At 30.4% G+C, this 23,595-nt stretch overlaps 1 long non-coding RNA gene and 1 other non-coding gene across 2 annotated transcripts; one reads left to right on the forward strand and one right to left on the reverse strand.

Moving 5' to 3' along the window:
• The first annotated feature begins 16,630 nt into the window (after positions 1-16,630).
• LOC129987916 (uncharacterized) lies at positions 16,631-23,438 on the forward strand. The gene is made up of 3 exons (XR_008785615.1): positions 16,631-16,673; positions 21,722-21,826; positions 23,300-23,438. It is a non-coding gene; the product is annotated as an uncharacterized LOC129987916 (long non-coding RNA).
• Trnav-cac (transfer RNA valine (anticodon CAC)) lies at positions 18,228-18,300 on the reverse strand. Its single transcript has one exon. It is a non-coding gene; the product is annotated as a tRNA-Val (tRNA).
• Positions 23,439-23,595: the final 157 nt, after the last annotated feature.

Genomic DNA, 23,595 nt, shown 5'->3' on the forward strand with positions numbered 1-23,595 from the left:
GTTAAAAATTGCAAAAGAATAAATATTTTCTGTTTGTATTCACATTAAAAATAAAATTGTAGCGTCTTTATTAGTAGTAAAAAAACTTTTAATTATAATACAGAACTAAATTAAAATCTTTATAATATAGAGCTAAAATAAAATCTCTAATAGGTATTTTTATTATTTTTAATTTAACATTTTTCATAAAATATTTGTAATTCATGTGTAACTCGACCATTGTAAAAAGCAGTAAACAAAACAGCATTAGGTTTGCTAGAAGATCATTTCGTTGGGTTGCCATATTGGCGACAAACTCGAGGAGCACACTAAACTACACTTCGACCAAAAGTTGAAATATATATATATATATATATATATATATTCAATTTTAGTTGCATTTTTTTAAAACTAGCTAATTTGATTAAATTAGATAGCTTTTTTTTTCTTTCTTCTATTGAAAGCCTACAAAAAAAAAATTTCAAAATTCAGATGTTTGAGGAATATAAGGGTTTCAAATCTCCATGAATCTGAAATAAAAACTTTTGCATATCTGTTTATGAACATAATTTCACATTACAAGGAGCTACAGACATAACTTGGTATATGTCTTAAGCAAACAATTACATTTAAGTAAAAAAATAACTTAAAATTAAGGATTTTTTTTTTTTTAAGATGAAAGAGAATTTATGTGTAAAAATTTATTTGTAACTAAAGAAGAGAGCTCGAAAATCTCTTTTTCACGGGCGAATTTAAAAGATTTTCAGCAAGAATTACTTGATCAAACATTGCAAATACTAAAACAATAGATAAATTCTTTATTACTCCTAATTACTATAAAAACATTATCTATACAAATTTATATACAAGTTCGAAAAAATTAAAGGAAATTGCACAATACTGTGAAGTGAATTCACAATAAAGTAAAAATAGTTAAGCAATGTAAGTTGTAAGCAATACAAACTTATGGATTTAAAATTTAAGTTCAGCATTCTTTATAATGCCATTCTTCTCTTTGTAATAGGTTTAGCATGACATGCGTATACATAAATTCGTAGATTTACGTACAACTTCAGGTTGAAAAAACTTCTCATTTCGGGATATCGCAAGTTCGTGTTCAAAGATTCTGTGATTATTTCACCTGGGTGCATTCTCTGTCTTCCAAATTCCGGCAAATGGAACAACGTGTTAAATCCAGCGTCAGATATCTCTAGCGAAATTCTTACACCAAGAGCATCGCTGTAGGATTCATTTCTTTTGAGAGTAAAAAGAACACAAGCTCTGCCGTCATCTTGCACTTTCTGAAATAGCATCTCGCAAAACCAAGAAGTTGATAAAAATTTGCATTCGGTCATGAATTTTTCCCGAAAGGTAAATGATTGTTTAAAACTGAGATAACGTACCGCAAAATGAAATTTAAAAGTATGACCATCCTTAAGTGCTTGTCGTCGGTATTCGAAATCTTGATGACAACTTAACTCCATTCTCCAAGTTTGAAACCTCTGATGATGATACACAAAATAAGAAATTCAAAAATGTATTCGATTGAAATACGTATAAATAAATACAGCTAAATGCTTCTTAAAATCCAATATCACAGATAAATAGAATCACAGTGTCAGAACTAAAGCAGTGTTCACACGAGGCCAACTATTGCGCGCAATCGAAGGCCACGCCTCAGCAACATCACGTGACTTCAACGGGGCAATAGCAAATGGTTGTCTCATCGGGACAATTGATTGCGATTATCCCATTGCGGTCCCCTGATCTTCCTGAAATAGGCGTGCCTTCCTTTGAGCGCAATAGTTAGCCTCGTATAAACACTGCTTTACAAGTGAATGACTTGGTTCAAATTATTTCACTTAACTTCATAAATTTGCAGTGACGAGTTCATGTTTGTTTGTTTGTTTTTTCACTATTCATCATGAAATATAGAATAATTATTCATTTGAAAGAACCTGACGACTTAAGTCCAGAAACTCGGATGATCTGAATGTAATTTATATATAAAATAAAATTCTATATAAATATAAATTAGTGTGAGGTTTATAATGTAAGTGATAAGAGAATGATGGGAGTTTTTAAACAAGATGAGGTTCATGGGCTCTGTACTATCTGTAAACTGAGATCGCATAAAAAAATTCATTGATTTAAATCACGGTGTTTATGAATTATTGCTTTTACACAGATACGAATCCATTGATAGATTTAGTTCAAACTTTTATAAGAATATACATTTTAAAAACATCTGGATATAATTTTATCTATCTAGATTTTTATGTTATTTTTTATCCATAAAAATTCAACTCTTTCATTCACTCAAAAGATTATATCTCCAAAAATCCATCTTCAATTGGAAATTAATAGAATTCAATGTTGATTTCTTGAGCTGTGTTGAGACCTCTTCGGTTCTTAAATTGCATTTAATGTTGGCATCTCTGCATCTATTTATTATGGAGATGAATGTGCATGTGTATTTGTCTATCTATGTTGAAGCTCTGCAGTCCAGACTGTTTGATTTAGAGTACCAAATTCGGTACAGATATTAGTTATTATTAGTTATTAAATTCCCTTGCACTCGAACAGCAAGACAGACTGGCGTTCGTTGAACAGATATCGATCAAAATTTGATAGAAATATATAAATTTGATCTCAAGTCCATATACTAAATTTCCTCTATCTATCTCACTATGTTTTGAATTTGTCACTGTCATGTTCACAGACATAATAATATATAATGTCAAAACTGTATTTTTAGGATTCGGGGCGATATGAAATTTGGAGATTCGCCATAATTTCGGGTTCGAATTTTTTTCAATACTTTTTCTATACTTTCGAGAAAGTAAAAAAAATCAGTAATGATTTTTGTGGGATCTGATTGTTCTATACTTAATAAGCAATCCTTCATCCCAAAGAATGTTCGAATATTTTCCGAGTATTACACCCACTACTGGCCTTATCGCTCAACGACTTATAGCGATTCATAATATAGCAAATCTAATTAACGATTAGCTAAATATTTTTATTCTTTATTTTCTTGTACATGAGAAAATATTGAAACGTCAAAAGAAAAAAAAAACCGAACTCGAGATCGTGGCAAATCTTCACGTTTCAGATTATCCTGAGTTCGAAAAACACATTTTTGGATGTGATGTCTGTCTTTTTGAGAACATAATAACTCGAAAATTCTTTGAGCTAGAGGGATGAAATTTGTCTTATGATCTTTACACAAAATTTATAAATTTCTCTCAAATTTTGAACGAAATCCATTCAGAGGAAGTCTGCTTGTTCGAGTACAAACGTATTCCATAACTACAAACTGTAAAGAACTGAATAGATAGAATTTCAAACACATATTTAATATCTAAAGTATAGATACGTATCAAATTTGGAGCCAAATCTTTCAAGCGGTTAACCATCTGTCGGTCTATACATTTACAAGTATGTAAACACGACAGTTAAAAAATGCAATGATTTAAACATATCAAAGCTGATAAGTGATCTTGTAATGAGATCACTTATAGTTCCGTATCAATTTTTGACTTCAACCCATTAGAAAGAAGCGCGTCTGAAATTACAAATTCGATTTGGGGGTATTATTAATTTCATGCCGGGGATTAATATATATATCAAGGATCACTCGATAAATTCAAGAAAATAGCTAGCTTCGTGTCAAGGGTTATCATTTTATCAGCAAAAATAGAGAAAAAATCTAATTCAAATAAGGTAATTAGGCTTACCTTATATTCCAGGACCGCCATTATAGACGAGTAATAATATCACTTTTGCACAAATAAGCCACATTCTTTGAGACGAAACATTTATTCACACTTCATTTATTCTTCTTCATTTATTCACACTTTATTCATTTATTCACACAAATAAACACAAATAACACTTAGAATGAAAGGCATCTTAAATTTCAGTTTACAATCTAACCCGAAGACCATGTGTTGGTGCTTTCCGTGGGAAGTCTCGGTATCAACCTAGGGATGACGAATATTTTCAGAGCGGTTATTACGTAAACAATATCAAAAAGTCACAAATACAAGTGATCAATACTTTTTAAAGAGGGGTGTGATTCAAATTCTTGATACGATCTTACTGATGATATTTCGATTACAGGTTTTGGATCACGATAGAAACTAACAATCGATACGATATCACTGAAGTTTGCAGGAGCGGTGACGATACGATCTGTCCAATGGAAGCTCTCGAAAGAAATCTGTGATTGGATTGAAAAGTGAACGGACCGGTTAGTGGAATTATCATATCGTATCATTGAATTACATATCACTGAAATTTATCGGAGCGGTGATTTCACCGGAAAGTGCGAGGCTTCACTGGAAAGTGCGAAGTCACCGCCCCACTTTACGGGAGTGACCGATATTCGTATTTGATGATGCACTATTCCATACAGATCATTTTGAATTGCTCGTGACATGATTGACTTTGATTACATGTACTCTGTTGACTGCTGGCGCCATCTATTGGTAGAATATAGGACTAAAGTAAACATTTTAAAGAAATGACATATATTTTTAACTCATCTTTTCCAGAAAATGGTTCACTCTAATAAATAAATAGTTTTGAGAAAAAAATAAAAATTAAGTAAGCTGAAACAGATAAATTAATTCAACCACACGTTACTTAAATTAGTAAATTAAGTATTAATTACAATTAATACATTTTATATTTAATATTAAGTAATAATTTTTAATTAATAATATGATTGAAATAACAGATATTTGGAAAGCATATTTAAAAATAACAATAGCAATATTATTTGTTATTCAAAAAATCGTGTATTATGCATCTTTATATCAACCTGGAATACAGCGGCGCTGCTGTCGGATTCCAAAGTCCAAGATGGGAGGAGTTTCTGACAAGGATCAGTATTTCCTAACTATTGTTCGTCAATGCCAATATAATACATTCGCGGCCTTATCCAAAAACACGAGAAATTTTTGGGTACACCACCCTCGCTGGTTTTTCTTTCAATTCCGCATACTGTGCTTCTATGTAATATTATTATTATGTAATTATTTTAATATAGTTATCTTTTTATAATATTGTTAGAAATGCCTTCCCTGACTAACCACTTTTCTTGGCATTCTATCCATAATTACCTCTTTTTGTTTTTGTTTTTTCTTGTATAAGTAGTATAAAAAGAGAAAATACTATAGTCGTCCAAAAATTCGAACACGAGACTTTGAACCACGAGAATTCCGAAAAACACATTTTTGGAATGATGCTTATCAGTATATCTCTGAATGTGATCACTTGAAAAGCTCTGATCTAGATGAGTGATCTTTAAAACGATTTTACTGATTTCTACCAAACTTAAACGATATCTATTCCTAAGAAATGCATGTCTATCTCGAAATTATAAGAAACATAAGGAATTAAATGGATAAAATCTATTGCACAGTTTCAACATATTGACCGTCTGTACATTCTATACTTCTGTTTCTAATTTAATATATGCTCCTGATAATTTTTCATTTAGGTAATTATAATATATACTGTTTCCTATAAAAATGTAGTTACAGAAGAAAAAAAAGAATCTTTTTAATGAATTTTTAAAAGGATCCTACAAAAATTTACAAAAATATATATCAAAAATTAATAATAGGGATATAAATTAATCTCTTTCCTTATTTTGAATACTTTTTTTCAAATTATAGCAAATTAAAACGTGGTTCGTCTTTTTTGGAGCATCTTTTAACCCTCTATTTACTGACGGTACTTAAAAGTACCATTTAAATCTGGCTTATATCTTCGTAATAGGACAATTTTTGCTGATGGTATTCTGAAGAACACGGAGAATGTAACCCAAATAGCATGAAGTTAATATAAGCTAAAAGTAGGAATTAATATTAAATTAATAATTAAATTAATTAAGATATTTCCATTAATTAAAATATTTCTCTTGGGTTCGCTGGGATTATTCTGCAAGAAAACTTAGCTACTAGTGCAAAAATGAAGTTGAAAAATTGATGGCAACATAATTCAGTAAATAAAGGGTTAAATTACAACAAAGCTTTTCATTACTTTATTTAACAAATCCATAATCATATGCATTGCAATTAAAAACGTTTTTGTGTGCACATGATTGCTGCTATTTTTTTAATTTTGCTTTTAATTAAAAACAAAAATAGACGAGTCAAGCCAAAGACATTACTTAGCAATATTTCAAACTATAAATTCGAATCATCTTTAAAAAGATTTTTTTTTTTTTTTGGAACGAAAGAAATTAATTCCAAAGAACCTCCAATCAAGAGAAAAGAGGAATATGTATAGAATAAATAAATGTGTTACTGTTCAGTGATTTTGACTTTGCAACATCAATGCTTGTTGGAAATGCTTGTTTCGAAATGTTGACATTAAATGAAACTTATTTCTCGAAATACAGGGAAATGTTCAGAAAGTTTGATCCTTTTACCTTACCAGAAAATAAAAGATGGCAACTGCTCTAAAGTTTATTTTTAGAATTTGCCAAACTATTTCAAGTAGAAAATTTTATCGGCTCTGCGATTTCAGTGATCTTTTAATCGTATAGTACTTGATCTAATGCAAATGAATTTTGAGTTATATAAGCATATTTTTTCAAACATTTTGATTTGATACGGTTTATTGTATAAAAATTGGCTGTAAATTAGATTATTGTATTTTAAAGAATCTGCGTCCTCATTTCCGCTTCCTTTACTAGTGAATGAGATTAACGGAAAAGATATTATATCTCGTGTAGAATATATAATTTGAACTACACTATCTATCTATCTATCTACTGAAAAGAACAGTGTTAGCCTAAAGATCTGGGTTTCAGAACCAAAAAGTTCAAATTTGGAAATCTGATTCCAACAAAAATTCGTAATGCATGTGGTCTTGGTGTGTGTTAAACTAGAAACCGAGAGTCAAACGTGCTTTTATTGACGTTAAAATATGGAAAGAGGGGTGCCCGGTTCAGGTTACCCGAGAGTTAATCATGGTTCAAAATTTTGCTGTCTATGGCCAAAAAGGAAACATCCTATTGTTTCATAAGAGAAAATGTGAAAAATTAATATAAAAGAACAAAATAAATCCATTTAATGAGAGTAAAATATGATAGCAGCCATGGTTTACTATTATATCACAATGTAATATACAGGGTGGTTATAATTAAACTTCCTCTACAATCAGCATCATACAACGCAAACGGATGAACGGATTGCAACGAAATTTGGTATATAGACTATACGAGATGCGCTCACGGAATTTCGAAAAAAAAATTTTAGTTCCAAAATATCTATCAGTGGGCGCCTTTTCCAAAAAAAACCCCATTAATATTAACACATTAAACGACCAAAATGGGATACAGAAACGATATTAACATTTATTGACTAGTTTCTGATCATCTTTTCATGGAACCACATTAAGTAAAGGTAAAAAAAAATAATAATAATAACAGTACGCTGTTTAAGGGTAAAAAAAAAAACAGTTCAGTTTGCAGAAACAAGAACAAATTAGGACGAAATTGCACAAGAGGAGTAATAGTTAATCGTATCCAGGATGTTGTAAAGGAAAGTGCTCCATGTGACCACCCTCATTCACCTACGAAATTTCAAGTCGATGGACAGCGTGTTCAACAGCAGATCGTAACTGATCAATTGTGATGCTTCGCACATAAAGCGTTATGGAGTTCTTTAAGTCATTCAACGTCGTAACAAGATGCCTTCATTACAGCCGGAAACATCGACATAAAACATGACAACGACTGCAAACGTTTCTGACCCTAACCTGTTTTGCATAAAGCTTCATCTTCTTCGCAAGCATGCAAATTTCGGCATTTTTTTCCTAGAATTGATAAATTTTCCCGGTTTTAGATTTTATTACTCATAATTCCTGTTCTGTATTGTTAATATTGTTTCTGTATTCCGTTTAGGTCATTTATTGTGTTAAATTTAATGTTTTTAGGGAAAAGGCGTCCTTTGGTAGACATTTTGAATATTTATTTTATTTTATTTTATTTTTTGAAATTCCGTGAGCACATCTCGTGTATAGTCTATACACCAAATTTCGTTGTAATCCTTTCATCCGTTTGCTTTGTAGGATGCTGTTTATAGGGGAACTTTAATTATAACCACCCTACGTATTATTTCGGATGCGTAGCATGTAACACATACACAGCGGCTATGCCGTGTTATGAAGTTTTTGGAACTTAATTCCTATTCAGCCGCACGTCAGAATTTCAATTATCCTCAGTTCTCTTTTGTGGCTTGGCGAGTATGGGATAGAGAGGGCGCCACGAACATAGAGTGGGAAATTAAGATTTATACTTTTTCCTTTCCCTCCCTTTTTCTTTCAGAAGATCTTAGCTTAAAATTACTGCCGCATGCATATAACATATATACATTTCAGTTTCAGTTTCAGTTTCAGTTCGAATTGGATGTGTGGTGATTCCTCTTTGAGCAAGAAGACATCGCCGTTTAAGCTGCATGCTCGTGTAAGCGGATTAATCATGCCATGCAAGAGTTACCTGTGTTTTCTTTCTTTTTCAAGATTTATATATCTATTCCATTAACTAACAAAAACTTCTGCTTATTGTTTCCTTTAAATAAAAATGATATTTCTTTACACCAGATATTAAATTGAATTTTACGAACAAGATACTTAAATGTCTTCTTCCTATTTTCACGAATTGGAAGTATACAAAAAAAAAAAGTAATATAATAGTGGAAAAAATTTGAACTCGAGAATTCGAATGAATTTCAAAATTTCAGACCTAGTTGAATTTTTTTTAAAAATTGTATTCGTTTGTCTGTCTATGATCATGATAATTCAAAAACTCTGGTCGTGAAATTTGGTATATGACTTTCATCACAATGTCAATGAAATTTTGGCCGAAATCTATCAACAAAAATATGTCTGTTGATTTATTCATGCTCTTACGAATAAGATAAATCAAAAACTTCAATACCTAAAAAGATAAAATTTATCATATACTTTTATCATTAAAAAATGTAGATCTGTGTCTAAATTCAGACTACATGCATCACGGGCTTGACCATCTCTCCGTCAGTGCATATGCGAACATGGTAATCTAAAAATGCAACAACTTCTACAGTTGACCCCAAATTTTTAAATTTTTTCATGTTTTGGATCCGATTGATGGAAAGGAAGAAATTCAAATCCATACTTTATTTTCCTCGCTACACTATGAACCACAAAACGCATCGTATAGTATAATGTAGTCGATGCTAGATTCTAAGTTACAAGCTTCACAAGCATAGGGGTCTCAACACCAAAAATAATCCAAATTAACATCATATATACCAAATATACCACTTAAATGGATGCATAAAATGCCCCATATCACAAAGAGATTAGTGTCTATAATCAAGTCTAAATCCGCTACTGAATATGTTGTGTTGTTGTTGCACATTTCCTAGAACAGCAGAGCTATATAAAGTCTGTAAAATTGTACACCTGTCAAATTGCAATGGACTGTCAATAAGGTCCTGCCTAGAGAGGTCCAGACAAATAAGAATGTGATCCGGTGAAGCCTCTTCCGCAAAACAATTGTAGCAGACTTCAAAGCTCCTAGAACCCTCAGAATATTTCATATTTCTAAGGTGCCCACTGAGAAAGCGAGTAAGAGTAGTCTGATTTTGTCTGCAACAATTAAGAGTCAGAGAACTAACTCCCTGGACGACCACTCCTATACCCATGATGCATTGGTGGGACAAGCCAAGTGTCTGCTGAATGTAGTTTATTCAAGTATGATGAGAATCAATAAGCAATCAATCTAGGACAAACATTTATTTATATAAAATATATGTACATATTATTTACAGTTTCCAACTATGGATTCTTTACATTCAGAAACTTAAAAACATAGAACAACTCGCAACTTCTTGGCTAAACATACGTCTAATCAGAAATCTTAGGAGAATAAATCTCAGATATAGATGTCGAGCCACAGTTACGATTAAATAAAGGCTGAAAATAAACCTTAGAACTTCCTCGCACAGTTAACAGTGTGTCACTAACGCCATCTAGTTCTTAAATTTGAAAATATAGGATAATTCATGACTTTTTTGATTGAGGGAATCTCTTGACAAAGTGTATGAGAAAAGAATTCCTAACCCCATTTTTTTTTTTTTTGTGAAATAAATCAGGGTGATAAAATGCATGCTTTAGATTAAATGAAAAATGCTTTAGATTAAATGAAAAATGCTTTAAAAAATCCTGGTATAAATATATAATATAAAATAATTAAAAAAACAGTATGATGGAAATATCCATCATTATGCAAATTTACATGTTAAGCTCAGTACAAAATCTTCAATGTCTCTCTCTTCTAAATTTCTCCACTCGTTATCGCTTTTATTAGTAAACAAATCTCAGATTAGTTATGAAAAAAATATTCAAGAAATCGCACGTTTCTTCCCACCACAACAAACAGCTGAGTGATAAGTTCAAACCCGCTATAATGATTGTGACATCTGTCTTTTTTTTTTTTTTTGACAACTAGGTTCCTTACGCAATAGTCATGAAAAAAACAATTTACAGTACACCTGTTTTGAGTACAATCTTTTGTTCACTAGATATTATGACGAAAATTTCCCTTATCATACAAAGAAGAGTTAAATATTGATGTCGAGTCACAGTTGCGGTTAAGAAGAGTGTGCGCATAAGCCCTAGAACTCTCTCTCTCACAGTTAACAGTGTGTCACTAACGTCATCTAGTTCTTCATATTCAGGAATTTGAAAATATAGGAAAACATGTGACTTTTTTGATTGAAAGAACATCTAGACAGAGTGTCTGCGAAAATATATTTCAAATATCGTATTCGAGTCACAGTTGCGGTTAAGAAGATTCTGTGAATAAGCCCTAAAGCCTCTTTGCACAACTAATAGTGAGAAACCAGCGGCATCTGGTCATTTGACTGATAATAATGTCTTAAGTTTAGTACGAACGGCACCTGAATATCATAAAACACTGAAGGACACGAAGGTAAAAATCAACAGTTTTCTACCAACTATTTGAAAGTTTTAGGATTTCTTTGGCTGTGGAACAGGAATTGGAGGAATATTGAGAATTTTGAGGAAATATTCTTAAAGTAGTGGCCTGCTTCTTGTTTAATAGGGTGATAGATGTACGGGAAGACGAGGAGGAAGGTCAGAGATTGACCACTTTGGGCCAACCGCCTCGAAGAGGATAACAGCTCGGTGAATCGGCCGATGTTATGGATGGATTATGATAAAGACAGCATTCGGCTACAACAAATCCAGTCTATACTGCTTCGTTCAGTGTGGCGGGTAATTGGCTGTACACAATAAGTATCCACCTGCACATCTGTGGAAAACATCTATGAATGTTGTCAACATTCTTTTTCCATTTACAGGGGCTCAGGAAAATGAATACTACTTTACAATTAGCATACGAAAATGTCGAAAGAGAAATGTCGCGAGTTCGCAAATTGTACAGACTAACTCTATGGCAAAGGATACCGACGTGCTCTGATTGGTTTAAGCCTTGGCATCTTTTTGGCAATGTTTTGCACTCATAATAATCTAGTTTTCGCTTATTTGGCTCAAACCTTGCAAAACTGTGCCAAACTGTTTACGATCTTTGTTGATATTCTTGAATCCATTCCTAAAATATGTGTTACAGAAATGCAAGAAATAAGTATTCAAAAGAAATGTATAAACTATTTATATATTTATAAGCCTTAATATAAAGTTAATAACAAATATCAAGATTAATAATTAGATTGTTAATAACTATATGAATCTAAATATCTTAACAAATATAGCACATTTGCAGATAGACATCTTATGGTAATAATTTGAATACGAAATTAATAAATAAAAATCTCCTTGTGTTATTTTATTTTGCATGAATATTCAATAAGAATTATAATTATTTCTATTCCGTTTAATGTCATCTAAATATCTTAATAAATATAGTATATATGCATATAAATATTTTATGGTAATGATTTTAACGTGAAAATTTAATAAAAAAGTTGGCCGATCATTTCCCGTAAAATAAAAGCTTAATTTTCAAGTCTTATTTTAATAATACTTAACAGAAAAATTGCTGCATGTGCTAATACTTTATTTACAAGATCTGAAATACGAAAAATAGCTCTATTCTCATCAATCTCAATTATTTTATAATTGCATTTCTCTGGAAGATTTAATTTCTCCATTTTAAAAAATGGCAGGCAAAAAAGTACGCAGAAACGAAACAATGCAACAGGGTTGCAGCAGCTACAGCATAGACAGTCTGTGCGAAAGAAATCTACCAATCAGAGCACGTTGGTATCCTTTACCATAGAGTTAGTCTGTACAATTTGCGAACTCGCAGAAATGTCTCCATTGGTTTCGTATAAATTTAAAAAAATTGTATATTAATTAAAGGAATTAATACACAAAAAAATTGACAAAACACTTAATCATATTGAGAAAATATTTTATCTTTTTTGTATTACAATTTGAATTTAGCGCTTGAAAGTAGTGTTAGTATTACAACTTAAATAGAAATGTAACTGCATTATGAGTTCATTAACTGCTTACAACGAATCAGGAAACCAATCCATAAAAGTTTTTATCATTTATTTATTTATGAACTTGCTTTACATTTCCGCTAAAATTGAAAATGCAGAAAAATAAATGTTATAAATGTAGAAAAAATCGTGCCATGAAAGACAATAAAATTTGACTTGAATTTGATTGAATTATCTGGCAATTCAATTCAGTTAATAATCATATTATCACGTTATTATGACAACAAAAACAATTCTTTTCCGTAAATTCAAATATGGTAAAATTTTTTCTCATTTTAAAGAATTTCTCATGTAAATATGGAGGAGCAACTGCAAGCCTGCAATATGCAATTTTTAACGATTTCTGTAATACTTGTCCTGAGTAAGTCATTGTTCATTGCAATTTTTCAAAACTTGTAGCTGTCTTTAATTTTCTTCTGAATTATTATATTTATTGATGATATTAATTTAATTTATATCTTTCGGTACAGTACAAATAAGAAACATTATTGTTAATTTAATCTAAAATCTCTATTAAATCTAATTATTGTTTAGTATAAAAGAAAAATAAGATAGAAATATTTGGAAATTCCACATAAGATATCTTATAGATCATTAGAGATGAAAAAAAAGGATATATGAAATAAATATTGCATATATCTTCACTTCCTAGATATATAGATATAAGCAATTTTACTATGCTTAAAATGTTTTTAATGGGAGTATTTTTATTGATGTTGTATTCAGAATTTTTATATAAGAGTTCTTTGATATAGATCTATAAAATATATATTCTTAATGGAAATTATGACTTTATCATAGTAAATGTGAAATTCTAAGATCTTTTATTTTCTCATATCGAAGATTTCTCGATTAATGATATTTTGCTCTTTATTTCTCATTTAATTTATTATTTCTCACTTAATCTTGTTTTGGAAACAAACATATCGTTCAGAAATTGCATTCAAAGTTTGAATATGTGTGCGAAATTATAACAGAAAGCGGAACAATCTTAAATATTCTAGTCTATATTCTATTTTAGTCTAATTATTATAATGTTATAGGATAGACACATGCACAGTTTTCGGGTCATAAATGCATCTTAAGACTATTTCAAAAAATTTCTATAACAGGGCAATTTATACCAAATTGAAAAAGATTTTTTAAAAAAAGATTAATATATTCTGTGATCCATTTTTTTTTATCTAAATCAAACTAAGTAGTACATGTGATACGTTCAAACAAAAACTACGCTTTAGTTGAAATCAACTTTGGCATACCCTGTCATGGCGCCAAAGATGCCAAGTCGCCAATGGCAAAATGCAAGATGGCCGTTATGTTAAGTAATACAGTAAAAAGTCACCAAAGAATTGCTGGCTGAACTCTTCCACTAAATTTTTTTGGGTTTCTATATTGGCGATAAACTCAAAAAATACATTAAAATAGATTTCAACCTTAAACTTTTAGATTAGAATGTTTGCGAGTCAGCCAACCCTCCTCGTTGTATTATGTTTTATAGTGTTGTGACATCAGCACTTTCTCAAGAATATAACATTTTCGCCATTATTGTACAGGAAGATCAGTATTTTGTGTAATTGGCGATTATTTGCATTTTGAATATGAAAGAACAACATGTGAAATTTTACCTAAAATCAACAAAATCTAAACAGTAAAATTTTCGATATTGCTACAATCTTATGGACAAAATTATTTTAACCAGTTCCAATGCATTCATTGATACAAACATTTCAAATTTTCCAAAGAATTCATAAAAGATTATGAGAAACTGAACACCTTTCTATGTCAAAAAGTGCTCTTCATAAGAAGTTGCGTTCTTTGATTCGTGTAAATTATCGCTTAAATGTCTGTGTAAAAGTAAAAGCTCATTCCACATAAGGGTGAACCGGAGTTTAACCCCCTGCTTTGCCAAGTTGCGATAACGCGCCAAAGCTGGCAACCTCCAAACTGGCAAACCTTTTATTTTTCGCCTTTATTATGCGCTATGAGTGGACATCTGCTCCCACGCTTTTGAACATTTCGCAAAACACGGCGCAAGACCGTTGTTGGCGAGTTGGCGATTTTTGAGCAGGGGGTTAAACTCCGGGCGTACTTCACATAATTTTATCAGATAGCTTGCAAACGCATCATGTTGCAGTAAAATTTGTGTTTAGAGATTTGTAAGTAAAGAATGAAGCATATCACATTATTCATAAAATGTTAAATCATTCAAATGCGGATAAAAAAACTGACAAGACACAAAAACTTGGTTTTTTGCCTTGCCTGCTAAAATCTTGCCAACTATCCAAAAAACTCATTTAAAAAATTCGCCAACTTGGATGGTCGTAAAATTTCTACATTTGGCAAAAAAAAAAAAAAAAAAAAAAAAAAAAAAATCATAAATAAAAATAGAAAAAAAAAACACCAGCTTTGGCAACCGTATCATATTTCCAAGTTTGGACCATAGGTTTTCTAAAACAAATCATAACAAGTCGTAACTCTCTAAACTTCACTTGTGAAAATTCTTTTATTCCCAAAATTGGAAATCACCATGAAAAGTCGATAATTTGAAACCACAATAGAAAATGAAGAAAATTCGCAGCCAGCTTTGAAAATTTTTTCAAAAAGAGATTCCCAGAAGCTAGTCCAACTATGAAAGATGCATTAGAAGCGGTGTAAAAATAGCAGAAGCGAGCATATTGCCGGAGATAAGATATATTAATATTCTTGCGGTACGACCGGAGTTTAACCCCCTGCTTGGCACAATTTTCAAAAACCGCCAACTCTTCAACAACGGTCTTGCACCGTATTTTGCGAAATGTTCAGAAGCGAGGAAGCAGATGTCCAATCATAGCGCATAATAAAAGTGAAAGATAATAGGTTTGCGAGTCTGGAGATTGCCAGCTTTGGTGCGTTATCGCAACTTAGTGAAGAAGGGGGTTAAATTCCGGTTCACCCATTCTTGCTTATAGTTCAAATCTAATACATCAAGGATTAGATGGAAAACAATAATTTACATTAAAACATCTAATTAAGCTCATTGAATTTATTGCAGTTGTTCGTATGTATAACGCAAACGGAGCAATTCTCAGAAATTAACCCTATCGGTGAACCCATACAGTATGACATTTTCGCCAATATCGCCAAATTGCTCCAAGCATATAAAACTCACAAAATGTCCTCCTGGTACTATTAATTGAGTACCTAAGATAGAAAAACTCCATTTCGCCGATGGTGTCGTACAATTTGGTCTAGCCAAAAATATATATATATATTTTTTTAAGTTGAGAATAAAAAAAAAAAAACTATTTTGTAAAATGATGTCGTCAAATGAAAATCAATGTTCAATGTTTTTAAAATGATTCCTTCGGGAATGAAATCTTATGAAAATATAATATGGGGAAATAAAAATATATAGAAATGTTTATGGGCATGTATATCGTTTAATAATTATCTGAATTATTCAGAACTATGTCAGATTTTAATTTTTACTCCAGGATATTTTTTTAATGCTTCAGGAATCATCCCTGTTTCCTTTTTGTATTACATTTAATAATGATGTCAGTATCTCATCTCTAACGTATATGCTAATGAATAATGACTATATTGTCAATATTAATTATACAAGGTTTCCTCTCTAATTGTTGCCCGATTGTTAAATTCTAACCCATTCAAAATAGCATGTACTTTGAGTTGGAATGGCGTAAAGCGTTCGACACTATATTAGGAAAGCGTTGGAAAGCGTGAAGTTAGAATGAATGGCGTTTGAATGGCGTTTAAATGGCGTAAAGAAATATATGTTATATTGTTTTAGCCAATAAATGAATTATTGTAAAAATTATGAAGTCCAAAATTTTATAAATATAATTAATTGGACAAAATACTGTATAAAATTTAGATTCCGCACTTTTTTCAGACGTACATTTATTGGTCAAACAAAATAATATATAATTCTTTACGTCATTTACATAGAACATTTTTCCAAATGGAAGCATATGCCCATCCCTAACTATTTAGAAATTAGCAATTAGGCTATGATTAGAATAAATGCGTTATACACTAACTATTATAAATTATAAATAAGTATGTAATAATAAATATATTGATTTTCTCTTTATAGGTATTCTAGGATTAGTTCTTGGGAGAAAAATTTTAAAAAAGGTAAGTACAGTTTTTTTAAACTAAAGTACAGGGTATGATACAGAGATTGATTTTTTTCAAATAATAAGTCGCCAAATTTAATATTAGACTTATTATGGCTAGATTTATAATGGAAAAGTTCGAGGGGGGGGGCGTTGTGATATCTGTTCCCTACCGTGTTCTTAAATTCAACTGTAAATAATAAATGTATCATTGGTATCACTTTACAGGTTTATGATCTATTGATAGAAAAAGGATTTATTTTAACAAATTTCTGAAATGTAATGCATCTTATTTCTCTAAAAGGTACTTGTCAGTTATAACAACAATCAAAAGGCGCAAAGAAAAAATTTCGCCAGTTTGGCGATTTCAATTGGCAGCATGTGATTCGCTCGTGATTTGATCTATATTTATAAAGTCAGTGGGCTTGTCTAGACAAGATTCATTAGAAACAACAACAACATATTTCTTATATATATATATATATATATATTTATGCACTTGAGTATATTTTTATAATTTTGCGAAATTTTTCTGCCGTTAATACCAACAAGTACCCCCTAAAATATCCAATTTATGAAAGCTAGAATTTTAAAAAAAAAATCAATTTTTGAGGATAATTTTTATATATCTAATCACATGGGTTTAAGCTGGCGTGGCGAAAAGGTTATGGGTTCGAGATTTTATCTTATTAGAGATCTGCCATGAATAAGAAATTGATGTGGAGAAAATTCATCGGGATAAAATTTTCTTTTCTTCCAAATATAGTGTCGAAATTTATATATCTTAACGATGAATGTTGACTCTGGCATACATGTTTGGCGACGATTGAGACATATTAAAAGAAAATTGGTAACTTAGATGTAATTCTCCTCATTTTTAAAAGGTTCAAATTTACTAGAAAAATATCTACTTATAGCTTCAAAACGGGACATTTAACAAGCTAAAATTAATGCAACTCCAACACAGATAAGTATAATAAAATTAATTCCTACAATCTATCATGAGTTCTAAGCGGTGAGATCTGTAATCAAAGCCTCATAGAATTCGAAATGTTTTTAATGCTTCCTTTATAAATTTTACATTAAAATTATAAATTATGTAAATGTGTCATTTCTTTTTTTTTTTTTTTTTCTTCTTTTCTTTTTTTTATTCAATTTTTTTGGAACTTGTCTGGACAGATTAACTGAAAAGCCCCCAAATTTGGTTTTAAAAGTCATGCCAAAAATTGATATTAAAAAGATAAGTAATGGCATTATCACACCGCTCCTGTTTAAAAAAATAAGTATCCCAACAATTTATGATAGCATTTATAGCTATAAAATTATTCAACTTAAAATAAGAAATTTCATTATAAAGAAGGTCACAAATTATCACTCTGACTCAAATAATTTGTTTACATATTTGTAAAGGCATGTATAAAATATTATTTTTATATATTTAATATAAATTAATACAAAAATATTTATAAGGGATTTTTTTATTTTTGAATTGCATTGTATTAAAATTATATAGAAATACAGAAATATTTTATTCGGTTGCGTTTTACATAAAAATTTAACAAAAAGAAAAGCATGTTTCCGCCCGGGATCGAACCGGGGACCTTGCGCGTGTGAAGCGCACGTGATAACCACTACACTACGGAAACCGACGCAAACCGTTGTCAAAGAAACATTCGCGTTCTAAATCCCCCAGATTAAAAATGTCTCTCAAGTTTGGAAAAGAAGCGGTTAATAAAATTGGAGAGAGTTTTGGCCTAATCGATTCGATAGAAATATTCATATTATTTCCTACGATCAAAATTGATGTACGGCTTATTATTTTTTTTTTAATTACTGCTTTTTGTTTGTCATTTGAAGAGTCAAATTTTACTGTGACCTATAGTAGAAACAGACCTCCGTTCATTCGAAATTTTAAAAAGCTTCTTATTGTAAAAGTGTTAATCTTAAATGTTCAGCAAAGAAAACAGGAAAAAATATCATGTTTTGACTCAGAAGGCGAAAGAATGAAGCGCTATTGTTCTGATAAGAGCGATAAAAATAAAATTCTTTTGTGAATCGCTCTCTTGCTGATTGAAATGCGTAAAGCGTTTCAATCTATTATATTAATGAGCATCAAGATCAACATTAACTTACTTTCTATTTTTTTATATTCATTTCTTAAATTTTCATTAAAAAACTATGTTGCTTAAAAATACTTATATTATTTAGTCAGTTCATTGTTTTTAATATTGCTGCATTTAAAATAGCAAAAACAAATATATATAGTTTAATTGGTTTAATTTTTTTTCTGTGAATTATGACAAATGTATGAAAATCGTCAGAGAATTATTTTACGTTTTAGTCACGTGGCTTCTCGTACAAATATTTACCATAATACAACAATTGGATTAATGAGAATTTACTCACAGATTTTCATCCATTTTGTGAAAGAAAATTTAATTTATTTACTATAAATGTTAAATTTTTAAAAAAATAAGGAAATATTAAAATTTTATGAAAATATTTTCCGCCCATTTAAACATTTTTTGAACAAATCAAAAAATAATAAGTGAAAATTTTTAATTTTAAAATAATCCTTTTGTGATGAACGGTTGTTATTGATATTTCAATGAATTGATTGATTTGTTGCGTTAGTGTCCTTTCTTAAACGACTTCATGCTATAGGGGCGGCTATCAAGATTTTAAGACATCTGATTCAGATTTTTTTTTTTTAAATTATCAAGATACTAAAGAGAAATCAGAGCCCTCGTATCTGAACCAATGTTCCATTTACCAAAGCTGAATGTACACCAAATATGAGGAAAACGTATTGACCTCGAACAATACACTCAATGTGCTCAAAGATTCCTTGCACCTCTGATCTTCTGTAGAAGCAAGTCTCGAACTCATGACTTTTCACACTCTTAGCTGATTCTTTAAACTGCGAATACTAAGTGCTAGTGGGATATTATGGTTTATTTTAGATAACATCTGTATTAAACTTACAGTTAAGAATATTTGATAATAATTCTTATTTTTTAAAAAAAAAGCAAAATAGAGATGAGTGTCACCGAGGGCATATTACGATTTTTTTTTCAGCCCTAGTCGTCATTAGTCGGGTAGTATATATGAACGACAGTCTGTTCTACCAGCATAAAATATTATATCAGTGGTAGATTTAGACAGTTTGCAACCCTAGGCAGTTTACAGTATCAGGTCACTGTTTTCGTAAACTGATCAATAAAGTGTCCCATTTTATTTTGTAAATTATTTATTTTAAGTTCATTCAATTCCTACTATTAGTTCACACTCTCCCTATATATATCTTGTTCAAATTTTCAATCGTTAATAAAATACTTTTTATTCATCCACTCCAGTTCAAATACCTTTTTTTAAAACTTGTAGTGGATGATACTTGATGTTAATACAGTTTTTTCAATATTAATTCATTAATTAAATTTAATTAATTAATTTTAGTTTTATATGGGAGAAAAATATTATAGCACTGTAGATTATGCAGTGATAGATCTAGGACTCTTATAATAAACTCTTAATATAAATACTTATATACATATTTATATTAATTGTAATTTTTTAATAAAAGTTAACTAAAATAAAATTTTTCTTTGTTGACCTAAGAAGGAATTGACTTCATTTTTTTTATATTACTTGTTTTTTATTTACTTTTAGAAAATGTATTTGCTTTTATTTATCTATTACTTTTTTCAAATACACAACATCCACGTTTATATATAATATTATTGAAACAGAAGGTTAGTTTTACAAATATTGTAATAATCAAACGAATGTAATGAGACATTTAGGAACCTGATTAATTACATTTCATGAAGTGAAAATATTATACTAATATTTTATAATTCATAGAATTCGTACTTTTAACAAACATATACATTTAGGAACCAGGAAATAAAGATAACTTACTTAGTCGGAAATCTTGTTCTGTTCTGTACAACTTTCCTGGATATTCTGAATGCCGATAATATTATGAAGCTACCAAAAGCAATTTTGCCGAACATTTTATACTAAAAAGGGAGGGGTGATTTTATTGTTTTGTTTTCTTCGATCATCCATCACAACTATCCTTAAAATGTGGCATCAATATAAATATATTATCTCCATGGCACTCGGGCTTCGAGAATCCTTTTGCTCAATAAGTAGCGCCACTAGTCGCTGCATATTGTAGGAGAGTATTCAACATTTTAGAAGGATAAAATGAATTTAAATATCGAGCTCCAAGCAATTTCGATTAGTTGTGGAAATTATTTAAATAGAATTGTTATTGCAGTCTAGTTATATTGTTATTTTGGAATACACTTAAATATTTTGAACATGTTCAGATGATAAAGGTGACATCTGAACTCCTAAAAGTATCAACATGAAATTCGTAATATATTTTCAAAGGATGTAAGAGATGATTATCACAAAAAGAGATGCGAAATAATATAAATATAATTTCAAAAAAACTGATTTCATAAAAGTTTTATATATTAATCATCCCTCTTTTGGTTCTCCTATAAATGGCAAAATAATGAGATCTCAATAACTGTCATATGACAAGCATAGATGCGCAAGTCATCTAAACATGTAATCGAATATTGCATTAGTGAACATTACGCATGTGCCTGTAAAATTTTTAAGCTAATTTAAGATTAATGTAAGACATTACTGAATTTGAATTCCATGACATCTAATTAAAAAAAATTGTATAAAATTGTTCTAAATTACTTAAAATTGAGTGATAAATATACTTACCGATAAACATTCGATGATATTTTTAATCTTAACATTCAATGGTAATTATGTTTACCACTTTCAGTTTTTTTTTAACGATCTTTGGAAAGCATATTTACCACCTCTTATTTCATAAATAAAATGGCTCAACAAACTTTTGATGTTTTAGCATTTAAATCATTAGTTTATCATGATATAACCCTAAAATATTTTATTTGTCAATGCCCCGAAATTATGTCCTATGAGTGAAAGTGAATTTTTTCATATTTTTCACACGAAAATATTGTACCATATATTATTGTTTTATCTTTATCTTTTCTTCACGCACGTGTCCAGGCTCCTGGATTCTCGAAAGTTCTGAAAATGCTCACTCATCGCCAGCATCCTGTGGCAATCAACCTCCATCGAGAAGTGTCGGAACTCAGGAGAGCCACTTTGCAGGTAAGTCAGCAGAACTTCTAGAAATTGTCTTTAGCAAAGATGGATCTTTTTTTTTTTAATATAAATCCATATCTACAGCACAAATTTTTATCGTTTCACATCAGTTATCTCTTTTTTAAAAAAAATAACATATATATATTTAAACGTCTGATTATTTGATGTATGTGTTATAAGTAAAATAAGACTGCTTGAAATATTGTTGACAGAAATTAACTTTTCCTTAGATCCTTTTCTTTTTCTATGGTGCAAATTTCAGGAAATAAATCATTCAAAAGTTAAAAAAGATGGTGAAAATTGGTGATGGTCATCATTTTTTTTTTTTTTTTTTTTTTTTTTTCTTTTTCTTTAGAATTCTTTACCGAAATTGCAATCCATGTGTGGCGCTGTCGTTTTTGTTGAGCCTTGATATATAACTGAAAATATTATTTTTCAAAGATAGACCTCTATATCATATTTTTATCTTAGAACACAATTTGAACATCGATTGATCTTTTTCTTCGTCGAAAGTTAGTAAAAAAGCACTCGATACAAAAATGTTGATCAACTCAAAAATAGTATTTGTTGACGAGCCAGCGTTTGGCATCTTAGGAAACTGTTTCAGCCCAAAGGTCATTGTTGTTGTTGTTTTTTTAAGCCAGATTAACCTTGGTACTTAAAAGTAAATGCGCTAATATGATTCCAAAGCAAATGACCAATTGTGAAAGTTCAAAGGTACTGAAAAGCCATTGCAATAAAGGTAATTCAGCTGCATTACGCAATTACTATTTTGCTTTTCATTATGAATCATTCATTATTAACTGCGGGAAAAAACTGGATGTAAATGTATGTCGAAAAACATCAACTAAACCAAAAGTATTTCTTATAAATTACATTCCAAATAGATATTTTAGAGATAAGCCAATGAAATCAATGTTTTCTCCTAATTCTTAAGCAGTCCATTTTAATGCAGCATAATCATCCCTAACTGCATTCAATTCGATTTATATTTATGTACTTTAATTTTTCAAATAATTTTTAAAACTTTTGTTACTGTTTGGGAAATCAACAAAATTTGGCTTTCCCCATATTCAAGAAGACAGCTTTGGTGTTTATTAATCAAAATGAAAGCATGAATTCATGAATTTATAGCAAATGACAGCTTTTCAGATAGAACGGGAAAAGCTAGGATGTATTATTATTCTAAGTCCTGAGACATTTGCAAATCTTTGATTTATTTGAAAATTTAATCTTAAACTCGAATAAACGGTACTTTTTTATAATGAAAACCTGCATTTAAAATAAAGTTACTTTATGGAGTACGTGACTTGTATATTATCGAGTCTTCATTTACCACAGAAATAAAAAAATGTTTTTATGTTGTTGTTGTTTTTTTTTGGAAACTTTTCGATATCAAAAGCTTATAATTACCAAATAAGATATTAATTTTCTTCAACTTCTGAAATTTAATTATATACTTATTTCCTTTTAACTCAGATCGCTCAAGACTGGGTGGAGATGACCAGTATGATGACTACCATGAAGGACCAACAATACAGCTTCATCCAGAGGTTGGACAGCGATTTCGAATCCATGAGTGACTTCCTCCAGAACAGCGTCAAAGTGTCCCTAGAAGAAGAGAGCATTCGGAATGACCAGCGCTTCAGCAAAATCCACAGGATGATTGAAGGATTCAGAGACGAGTTCTTGGGGGTCAAAGAAATGATTCAGAAACAAGGGGAATTGATGGAAAAGACCAGAGAACGTTCGGTCCCCCTTGTTGATGGCTGGTC

The sequence above is a fragment of the Argiope bruennichi genome, chromosome 10, assembly GCF_947563725.1.
Source record: "Argiope bruennichi chromosome 10, qqArgBrue1.1, whole genome shotgun sequence".
Taxonomy (NCBI): domain Eukaryota; kingdom Metazoa; phylum Arthropoda; class Arachnida; order Araneae; family Araneidae; genus Argiope; species Argiope bruennichi.